Below are 12,021 nucleotides of genomic sequence, written 5' to 3'. Positions count from 1 at the left end.
ACCTCCTTGAGGGGGAATAATATACACATGTATTTGCAATTCTGCATGAGATATTTGTCTATTTTACCTCATTTATGTATTTATTCCCTCATTATTTATAGCAGTATGAACTCAGGGATATTTATTTTGTGCTTAAGTTATAACCCAATATTACTTTATTTTGCTCAAATTTTCCAGCATTCTCATTGAGAGCTCTTTCAGTTGGCTCCTATATCCCTTTGATATATCCCTGTTATTGCAGGTTTTAAGTATTCCTTTATTTTGGCACTAAAATATACTGCAGGCCCATTTTATATATTTCTTGCCTGTGCTAGAAACAGCCATTTCTACAAAGAGTCCTTTTATCAGAAAAATGCATTAGAAAACAAAATCTAGGTGTTAGGTGTGCTCTGTGCTTCCAGGGTATTATTGCTTCTGGGCCTCTCAGTTTATAGATTAAGGAAATTTAAAGATTCGTCTATGTCCTTACCTGCATTAATGACCATTCATTTTTGTTTCCTAATAGCATTCCATAGCGTGGATATACCACATATGTTTATCATTTCACTTATTGAAGGAAATCTTGGCTGCTTCCAGTTTTGCATAATTATGAATAAGACTTCTATAAACATTTGTGTGCATTTTTTATGTGTGTGTGTGTGTACATAAGTTTCCAGATAAGTTTGTCAAATATCTAGGAAAACAATTGCTGGTTATATGGTAAGATTGTGTTCACCTTGTAAGAAACTTATGAACTGTTGTCCAAAGTGGCTATACCATTTTGCAATCCCACCAGAAATGACTATGAGTTCTGTTGTTCTGCCTTCTCACCAGCAATTAGTATTGTTAGTTGTGTGGATTTTAGCCATTCTAGTATATGTATAATGATATCTCTTTGTTGTTTTAATTTGCAATTTCCTAAGACAAATAATGTTGAGTATCTTCTCATATACTTATTTGCCATCTGTATACAGTCATGTGCCACATAATGACATTTCAGTCAACCATTGACTGGTCCCATAAGCTTAGTACCATATAGCCTAGGTGTGTAGCAGGCTATACTATCTACGTTTGTGTAAGTACACTCTATGATGTTTGCATGATGAAATCACCTAATGACGTATTTCTCAGAATGTATCCCTATTGTTAAGTGACTCATGATTGTATCTTTGCTGGTAAATTATCTCTATAGATCTTTTGCCCATTTTTTAATTGTCACTTGTTTTCTTATTGTTTAATTTTAAATGTTCTTTGTATGTTTGGGATACCAGTCCTTTATCAGATATGTGTTTTGCAAATATTTTATCCTTCTCTGTAGGTTGATTTTCATTATCTTAACAGTCTTTGGCAGAGCAGTAGTTTTTTGTTTAAGTCCAATTATTTAATTGTAATAAAGTTTTGTTTTTTCATTGGTAGCTTTTAATATTATTTTTTTATGCCGCATGCTTTTGATGTTGTAGGTAGAAACTCATCACCAAACCAAGGATATGTAGATTTTCTTTTATGTTTTCTTCTAGAAGTTTTACATTATATATGGTTTGGCCTTTTATGTTGAGCTCTGTTATCCATTTTTAGTTAATTTCGTGAAATGTATATGGACTGTGTCTAGCTTGATTTATTTTTTAACCCATAGATCTCCAATTGTTCTAGCAACATTTATTGAAAGGTGTATTCTTTCTCTATTGACATCCTTTGCACTTCCATCAAAATCAATTGACTCTATATGTGTTGAGCGTATTTCTGAGCTCTCTATTCCTTTCCATTGATCTACGTGTATTCTTTTGCCAATACCATGCTGTCTTGATTATGGTAACTTTATAGTAAGTATTGAAATTGAGTAGTGTGATTCCTCCAAATTTGCCCTTTTTATTCTATATTGTATTGTTTATTCTAGGTCTTTTTCCTTTCCATATACACATTAGAATCAATTTGTAGATGTCTACAAAATAGCTTGCTGGGCATTTGATTGAAATTACATTGAAACTATAGATCAATTGGGAAATAACTAATATCTTAATAATATTGAATCTTCCAGTCCATGAATATGGAGTATCTCTCCATTTATTTGGCACTTCTTTCTTAGATTTTTTTTCATTGGTGTTATATATGTCGCATACAAATCCTGCAGACATTTTTGTTAGATTTCTACCTAAGTATTTCCTTTCTTGGGTACTATTTTAATTAGTACTTTTTAAATTTCAAATTCCAGTTGTTCATTGCTGGTATATAGGAAAGCAGTCAACTTTTATATGTTGATTTTTATGTATCACATGTATCCTGTGACCTTTATTAGCTCCAGGTGTTTTTGTAGCTTCTTTGAGATATTCTACATTCACAATCATGTCATCTATGAATAAAGAATGCTTGGTTTATTCCTTTCCAATATGTATACCCTTTGTTTCTTTTTCTTGCCTTATTGCAACAGAAGGACTTCCAATACAACACTGAATAGGAGTGGTGAGAGAGGACATTCTGCCTTGATTCCAGTCAAGAGGAAAAGCTCTAGTCTCTCACTGCTAAGCATGATGCTAGCTGTAGGTTTTGTAAATGTTCCTTATCAAGTTGAGGAACTTCCCTTCTATTCATTGTCTGCTGAGGGTTTTTATCATGAATGGATACTAAATTTTAATGTCAGTTGATCTTATCATATGATTTTTCTTCTTTAGCCTGTGGATATGGTGCTTTACTTTGATTGGTTTTAGAATGTTGAACTAATCCTGAATATCTGGGTAAAATCCCACTAGATCATGGTATATGATTTTTTTAGACATTACTGGAATGGATTTGCTAATATTTTGTTAAAGATTTTTGTGTCTATGTTCATGAGAGATATCAGTGTGTAGTTTTCCTTTCATGTAATGTCTTTACGTGGTTTTGGTATTAGAGTAATGCTGGTCTCATAGAATGAGTTAGGAAGTTGTGTAGAGAAAAGTTAACATAGCAGAGATAACTGCTTATCCTTGGAAAGATCTGCTTATAAGTCTGGCCCTTGGTTGGCATCTGGGAAGTTGGATTTGGGGAGCTTTCCACTCCTCCTAACTGATAAGAATGGCTCATTCTGCCTAATTGTTTGTATAATGTGGCTTATGCTAAACACCTGCTTTCCTTCTGGGAGTTTGGAATTTTGGTACATGCTTGGTAGAGAGTGCCTACTTGATCAGCACTCAGTGAAAACTTGGAGTCTCTAATGAGCTTCCTTAGTTGGCAACATTTCACATAAGTTGTCACAACTCATTGCTGGGTTGAATTAAGCATGTCCTGTGTGATTCTACTGGGAGAGGACCTTTGGAAGATTGCACCTGGTTTCCCTTGGACTTCACCTCGTGCACCTTTCCCCTTTGATGATTGTGCTTGGTATTCTTTCAAAGTAATAAATCATAGCCATGAGTACTAATATATGTTGAGTCCTATGATTTCCTCCTAGTGAATCATCAAACCTGGGGGTTGTATTGAGGACTTCCTACACATAAGTGTTTTTTCTTTCCATTTTCTGGAAGAGGTTTTAGACAACTGGTATTATTGCTGTCTTAAATGTTTGGGAAAGTTCACCAAATAAACCATCTAGGCCAAGTGCTTTGGCTATTAATATGGTCAGAACATCCTCTGGAATGTTATTAATTATTGATTCAATTTTCTTTTGGTAAATAAGGAAGTATTCATATAGTTAGTTTCTCCTTATGTTAGTTTTGGTAGTTTGTGTTTTTCAAAGAAGTGGTCCATTTTCTATGTCACTTTTTAATATTTTTTCTGGATATGTAATTTTTGTTTCACAGGTTTTTTTCCCTTTCAATACTTTCATGATACCATTCTATTGTCTTCTTACTTCCTTAGTTTCTGATAAGAACTCTGCTGTAATTTGCTTTATCTGTATATGTCCTTTCCCCCATCTGCCTGTTAGATTTTCTCTTTACTTTTGATTTTTAGCATCTAGAATATGATATGCCTAGGTTTCTCAAAAATAAATTATTTATCTGTTTGGTATTCTCTGAGCTTCTTTTCTCTGTGGTTTAGTTTTTGCCAGTAATTTGCAAAAATATCAGACTGTTTCTTCCGCCTCATTCTTTTTTTCTTTTTCTAAGATTCCTATTAAGCATGTTAGACTGTTTACTGTTTTCCCACACGTATTAGATGTTCTATACTTTCTTCTTCTTCTTTTAATCCTTTACTCTTTGCATTTCAGTTTGGGTAATTTTCAAGTTCATTGATTTTTTCCCTAGGCTATCTTGAGCTACTGATGAGCCATAAGCATTCTTTATCTACGTTACCGCATTTTTCATTGTTAGCTTTTCCATTTGACTCATCCTTATAATTTCTAAATTTACTGAAATTACTTTGCTGAAATCATTCATTTAATTTTGCATATTGTCCATCTTTTCCATTAGAGCTTTTAACTTATTAATCTCAGTTATTTTACATGCCCTGTCAGATAGTTCCAATGTTTGTTCCATATCTGAGTCCAGTTCTGTGGATTGCTTATCTCTTGCCAATGTGTTGTTTTATAATGAGGTTACTCTCATTGTACCACGGGTCCCAAATTCCTCTAGTGATGTCTTATGCTAGGGTGGAGGCTAGTTTGCCAGAGGGTTTTTCTCCATGTCTGTCTCACTCTCAGTTTTAGGTCTTACACTTGCACTTGCCATGCTCTTACAACACTCTCAGAAATATTACACGGTTACTTGTTATTCATTGTTTGTTAGCCTTGTTGTGGGGAGAGGGCAGTTCTCTGTTGTTCTGATTTAGCCTCAGGCTTAAGCAGACACTGTGTTCCCAGGTCTCAGGCGTGTGGCCTTGTAATGTTCCTGCCTTTCTCCCAGCTATAGATTTAGGCCTCATGCATATTCCTGTCCCTGTTTCTAGTGGTAGAGAGATGTTTCTATTTCCTTCTCTTAGATGCATTGGGTTTTCAGCAGTGACTCCAGATAACCAGTATTTTTGCTCTCCACCACCCCCCAGATTAATATTTATTAATTTTTTTGTTCCACAGAGGAACTAGAGTGGGAGGATCCAAGTGGAGTTTTGTGCCTCTCCTAGGCCTGCACCAGATTCTTCCTAGTTACTTTTGTGAGTACATAGTAGGGCCTTGGAGGAAAAAAATTGCAATATGTTTTTGACCACTTGGGCTTCAGACTCTCTTGCTGGCCTGTATTTTGCCGCCTTCAATTTCTTAACTAAACTGGCTGAATGCTTTCTGCTGTATCTGCTCTAGGAAAACAAGTTCTTGTGTCTTGTCTCTCCCTCTAGGCACATTATCTCTGTTTAGATTTTGGAGTAATTAGTTGCCCTGTGATGCCAGCTCTATGTTAATTGAAGAAAAATTGTAATCATTCAGTCTGTCTGGCTTTTAAAAAATTTTTTTTTAAATGTTGGGATGGGGACTAGCTCTCTATATCTCTTAGTGGTCACCAACTTACATCACTTTTATGAGAGGAAACTCCAGATATTTTTGGTTCCATTGTAGTGGAGTAATTTTGTGGTAAACAATGTATCATTTCACAAATGGAACGAAAGACATAGTCTAGGCCTCTGATGCCAAATTAAACAGAATATGACCTACTCTCCAAGTGAGTCCTAACTTATAACAGTAAGAGAGCCGTAGGAAATCCAAAACTACTATTTCTCATTACACTGCTCATAGGAGATAGACATGCTCTCACCAGAGCTCTGAGTTTATTATGTGCCTGATACTGTTCGTGTATTGTCTTATTTAATCCTCATAGCAATTATGAGGTAGGCAACAGGAAAATGAGTCTTAGAATAACTAAGAAATTTGCCTAGAGTTGCACATCTAGCAAATAGCGTGGATGAGATTTGAATCAAAGCAACTTAACTTCAGAGCCTAACTCTTAATCACTGAACTCCTGTTCATTTCCAGAGGAAAGGAATTAACCTTCAAATAGCCATATACTGGTGAATGAAAAATTACATCATCTACGTTCTGAGTCACTTGACCACTCTTTTGGAAGGTGCATAGGGGATGGTTTTGTCAGTTTGGTAAACTCAGAAAAAAACCACCTCTGTGAAATTTTTGAAATCACTCTTTGTTCATCTTTGTACTGGCCCAGCTAAAAAATTATTACTGTTTTGGTGTACTTAAATAGAATGTGTGTGTCAATCTAAAATATACACTCAGTTAGATTCTATTTTTAGATCCAAGCTAGCTACTAAGCTTTTCATTGTATGGTGAATGACTTTTTCACGATTAATTACTAATGTGATCCTCACTTGTGTAGAAAAATACTCTGGATAAAACTTCAAAATTTTAATGAGTAAAAGTGACCAACGTTTGACCTCTTTTCATAGAATCTTAATTGAACAATAAGTAGTTATCCTAAAATAATCATGGACTCCAAAGGGATGGTGGTCAAGATGATAATTGCTATATTAGGCTGATTGATTAAGGTTATGGAAAGTTATTACTGTGAGGGTGAAGGGTCACAAATTTACCTTGTCCTTAGTTTAATTTGAATTCTGTCAATAAAAGGGGAAATAATTGTGGTACTCATATTTTATTAAAAAAATCATTTTCTCTTACAATTAATGCCTTTTCATTCTGTACGCAATTAATCCAAAAATAAATTTTTGCCCACAGCCATCATAGAGAGCATTATCTTACAACATTTTCTAGGGTTTTTTTCCCTAGTAAATTAGTCTGTTGGTATAAACTACTACCAACTAAATGCTAAGAAATGTAATGCCCAGGATTGTCTTCATGTAATTACTTATTCAAACTTGATTAAAAGTTGGTAAAAAGGAGGAATTAACATTTATTCATCATTTTTTGTACACTATCGAATGTTCTAGATATTTTACATATATTTTATTTTACTATAATAAAATTGCATAAGACAAATTCTATTATTCCCATTTTATAGATAAGGAAACCAAATCTCAAGAGAAGCTGTGAAACTTGGGCAAGTTCACACAGATTTTTTAAGTGGCAGTGAACAGGGTCTAACCTGCTCTGCTTCATATTCATTCACTAAGAAAATCAGTCTAGCCAAAGGATGTTCCAAAATTACTTTTCAAAATTATTGGTGTAATTTTAAAAACCTGTTAATTTCTTCAAGGTTCCTAATCAATATGTAATCAAATAGTTATTGTATGTAGCACAATATCATGCAAAATTGTTCAGAAAACAAAAGAGATTAATACTTTTTCAGATGCCTCAAGTAACAGAGTGGTTACTCTGTTATCTCTTACTCTCTCTTGGCAAAACTATTAGCTTTGAAAACGTGTGACATTCATGACTGGAGGTGTTAATAAGGTCTCTTCAGAGATTTCAACCATAATTAGCCATAATTATTCAGCAAAATCAGACCAAACAATTAAAAAAAAAAAGAGAGAGCGAGAGAAAGAAAAATAATAAAAATACAAATGGAGATAGAAAGAAAGGAGCACTTCAGAGCCAGGCAGACCCAACTTGAAGTTTGGGCTCCAACACTCCCCAGCCATTTGACCTTGAGCAACCAACTTAACCTCTGAGCTCACTCTTCTAAGTTGTGAAGAGAAGATAATGATGTCTGCCCTATAACATTATTGGAACATTTAATTACGCAAATATTCCTAGCACAGCTCCAGCATCAAATGAAGATTCAAGAGCTGCTAATTTCTTCTTTTCCTCCTCTTATATTCTTGACTAATAATCAGCATCAGTTCTAAATTGTCCTTGAAATGTGGCCCCAGGCATGGGGCAGTGTTTTAAACCACACAGCCAAAAATAACATGGACCAGGGAAAAGCTATTTGATGTAGTAATGGTTGAAACTGCTGATGGCATCTTAATTTGTACTGAAGTAAAGATACAGGAATCCCTTAGGATGATGACTTTTTGAAGCTTTCAGGAAGCATTATTCTCCATAGGAGGAGAGAATTGCTTTACATTCTTCCCTTTTAATGTGTCTCATTACACCTTTTAAACATATACATTTCATTACACGCTTCCATTAAAGCATCCCATTATAACTTTCAAATATGTGCATCTCATTACATCTCCTTTAAGATCTTTACATATTCTCCATTTGTGGATTTCATTAAAGCCTTTCCCTTGTATATCTCATTACTAAATTACTTTCATGTATGTTATTATAACCTATATTTCTCATTACATTACTTAAACATGCACATCTCATTACACCTTTCTATTTATGCATCTCATTACGCTCCTCAAAAATGTGTATCATTTTACATCTTCCTCCTTTGCATATCGTTACATTTGTCCAATTATGCATCTCATTATGCCATTTCATTTGTGCATTTTATTATACCCTTCCTTTTATCCATGTCATTACACTCCTTAAACCCAAGAATTTAAGTAAACCTCTACTGTATGCCATTTTATGCACCTTACAGATATTATCTTCATTTTTCCATGTGTGCCTTTTCTGGTACCCCTTAAAAATATGAATCTCAGTCTGAGAACTGATGGCATTACTCTTCTTAAATATGCTTATCTCGTTACATGTTTATCATATTTTAGAAGATGTTCCTTTTACACTTTAAACTATTATTTTTCCTTTTCTATTGAAACCTTTAAGAAAAAGTGACTTATGCTGTCCTTGGTAACATCAAGTAATATATCCCATCACACCCTTCAAATAGCAAGATCTCCTTTATTATGACTGCCTTGCATCCTTGTTTTAAATCTTCTAGTATTCTTTTCAAATATGTGCATCTCATTGCCGTGTCTTGGATATACACTGCTGTCTACCCTCGACCAATTATGTTTCTTTTCCTTCCTTAAATCATCTCTATCTTAGATGGTTGGGGTTATAGTAGCATCTGATCATTATCCTCAGCCATGAGTGGAATTTCCCCTGTTGTTTGCTCTTCTCTAGGTTATTACTTTTCCTCTATACAAATATCCTCTCTCCCTGAGGCAATAGATGCCTTTGGAATACATTAAGTAGTCAAATATAACCAAATGGTCCATGTGTTACTTTACATAAATTCTATTTTATTATCAGAGCATTTCTGTTGTGGTGCTATTTAAAAGCATAAAAGTATTGAAATTTCAACATTCACTGTGCTTTAATTGTGTAGTTTTGTTAGCAGTAATGAAATAAGCTGTATTGGGGCATTTATTATATGGACCTTATAATCAAGATTTTACTAATAAGAAATCCATTGTAACCTAAATAATATATCCAGGATTCTGTAAATTTGAGTATAAATTGGGACAATTACTAAGTATAGTTACTTAAGAACATTTATAGATATTGACCCATCCAGCCCAGACATGCCCCTGTCACCAGAAAGAACACTGAATTAAATCCAATAGATTAGCTTTTATGTCACAATTCTCTCTTTTACTATGTGACACATTTTTATTATGTGGTAAAATTGCTTCATTTCTTTGGGTCAGTTTACCAATGCATCAAGCTAACTCTTACAGGTATAATCCATAAGTGTGTGTGTGTGTGTGTGTCTGTGTGTGTACATATATGTGTGCATATATATATATATATATATAAAAATCTCCTATAAAGCAGAAATACATTTTTAATCAATTCATTTTTTAAGATGGTTTGTGACATTTGGATTTCTTTTTCATTCAGTAATCTTTTTTCATTCAACAAATATTTCGAGCTCCTATTATGTGCTAGGTACTGTTCTAGTGCTAGGAATACAGCAATGAAAAGACAAGATCCAGATCTAATGGAAAATGTGTTCTAATAAGAAAATAGATAATAAATGAATATATAAAAAGGATGAAAAAAAATTCAGATAGTGAGAAATACAACAAAGAAAGGAGAGGAAGAACTTGGCATCAAGAGACAAACAACAGAGGGGAGCTATTATCACTCCAGGCTGAACGGACAAGGGAAGGGGCTGTGGTGTCACAGGAGCCAAGGAGAGCTGGATTACAGCTTGCCAGATAGGAGCTGTGCTTGTAGAGGAATGAAATCATTGCCAGAATTATAAAGCTGAAGAAGGAAGAAAGCAAAGGGAAAATACCCCAAGTTCTTGCTGCCCGTCCTCTGATCTGCTGGTGTCCCCCATTGTCTAAGTCCGACAGGAAAAGAGAGAGAACCTTGGTGATACAAGCTGTAGTTAGAATCTTAAATATTGTCTTAGCTATGGCCTGTGTTAGTTTCCTAGGGCTACTGTTACAAATTACCATAAGCTTGATGGCTAAAAATGACAGAGATTTATTCTCTTATCGTTCTGGAAAATAGACATCTGAAATCAAAGTGTCAGCAGGGCTATGCTCCTTTTGAAGGCTCTGTGAGAAAATCCTCGCTCTCTTCTTCCTAGTTTTGGGTGGCTATCTTGGCATTCCTTGGCTTGTAGCCGCATTGCTCCAATCTCTGCCACCATCTTTACATAGTATTCTTCCCTGTGTGTCTCTGCGTGCCCTGTCTTCTTATAAGGACATCAGTCATTGGATTTAGGGTCCATCATAATTGAGTATGATACCATCATAACTTAACTAATTATATCTGCAAAGACCCTATTTTCAAATAAATTTACATTCAGAGGCTCCAGTTGGACAAGAATTTTGGGGAGAGGACACTATTCAACCAAATTCAGAGTCCTTGTAGTAAATATTCCTGTGCAGTTATTGCTAAAAGATGTTTTATAGAAGATTGTATTTATTCTCAAAACCTCAATTGTAGAAATTATTCATATACTATTACAAAAAATTTCTTAAATCTATGAGGTCAGTTTAGGTCTGTATTGACGTATTCTCTCCAAATCCACTGCACTACTCAGACAAGAAAGTTTACACCAATGGGGCTTCAAGAGATGTTGCTGCTGGTGAAGTCAAAAGAGCTTACCCTGTTCTGCATAGCCCTTTATTACCTGTCTCTAACTTACTCTCCAACACCCCCTCATACTTCTCCCCTTCCACATTATATGTTAGCCACAGTAGTGTGTTTTTCTCCTTTTTTTTTTCCCCAATAAACTCAGGATGATCCCCTCTTCTGAATCTTTGCACTCTACTAGTGCTTTCCACACATTTTACCACGTCTGAATCTTTCTCAGTGTTCATCAGCTCATTTGTCACCATATTAAAGAGATATTCTATGAGCAACTATGAATCAAATAGATCTGCCAACACTATACCTTTGGAACTCTATCATAATTTTCCCTCATGATGATATTTTTTAGCACTTACTACTTACTACTACTTACTTACTTGATACCAGTGTATTTCCTACCTCTCTTACTGTGCTACAAACTCTACAAGGGCAATAGCTCTGTTACCCTTGCTTATCACTGAGTGTCCCCATCACCAAGAGTACTCTATGGTATTTAGTAGGTAAGTATGATTTGCATGAAATACTTGAATGGAGGAATGATTTTCCTGAATTTCATTACTTACTCAACCTTCTTAAAAAAATTCTGCCATCATAATTTATGTGACAAACAAGATAAATCTCTTTTAAATTTTAAAATGCATGAAGAAAATGTGCCAAAAGAGAGAGTGGCCATATTTCACATGCCTTGCTATTACCAAGAAGCATTAAACACCACAAATACCCACTGGGGTAGATACATTAGAGATACCACTTGGTGCAGTTTAATCATTGCAATTATATAGAAGCAATTTAGGTGGAGATAGTCTCATTATTGTTTTATGCTATGAACAACATTCTCAAAGTTTCTAGACTATTAAGCATGTTGTAGTATTTACTACTTGTATGTTAGGGGAAATGGCTTTATACAAGTTATAAATTTACTAAGTGGAAAAAAAACATGCAGAAAATCACTGTCTTAATGTCTTTGTCTTAGGATATACACAATCATATATTTAAAATGTAACATAAGTGCTTTCCTTCAGTGACTAATATTTTATTAATTGCCAGATTATCAAACTGGTAAATTGAATGTAGAAATTATAAAGAAATAAGGAAATGTGGAACCAGCATTTTGCCCTAATATTTTTAAAATTTATAATACAACTCATACAATATCAAAAAAAGTTGAAACTTAGTCTAGAAAAAACAATGAACCTGTTCAATAATTACTCAAAGACTTTTCTCCAGACCAAATTTGAAATATTTTGGAAATAGGAGTTGAGTATTTCTCTATTTTTTTC

Source organism: Equus przewalskii, chromosome 13 (genome assembly GCF_037783145.1).
Source record: "Equus przewalskii isolate Varuska chromosome 13, EquPr2, whole genome shotgun sequence".
NCBI classification, from domain to species: domain Eukaryota; kingdom Metazoa; phylum Chordata; class Mammalia; order Perissodactyla; family Equidae; genus Equus; species Equus przewalskii.
Note: the sequence above shows the minus strand (reverse complement) of the source record.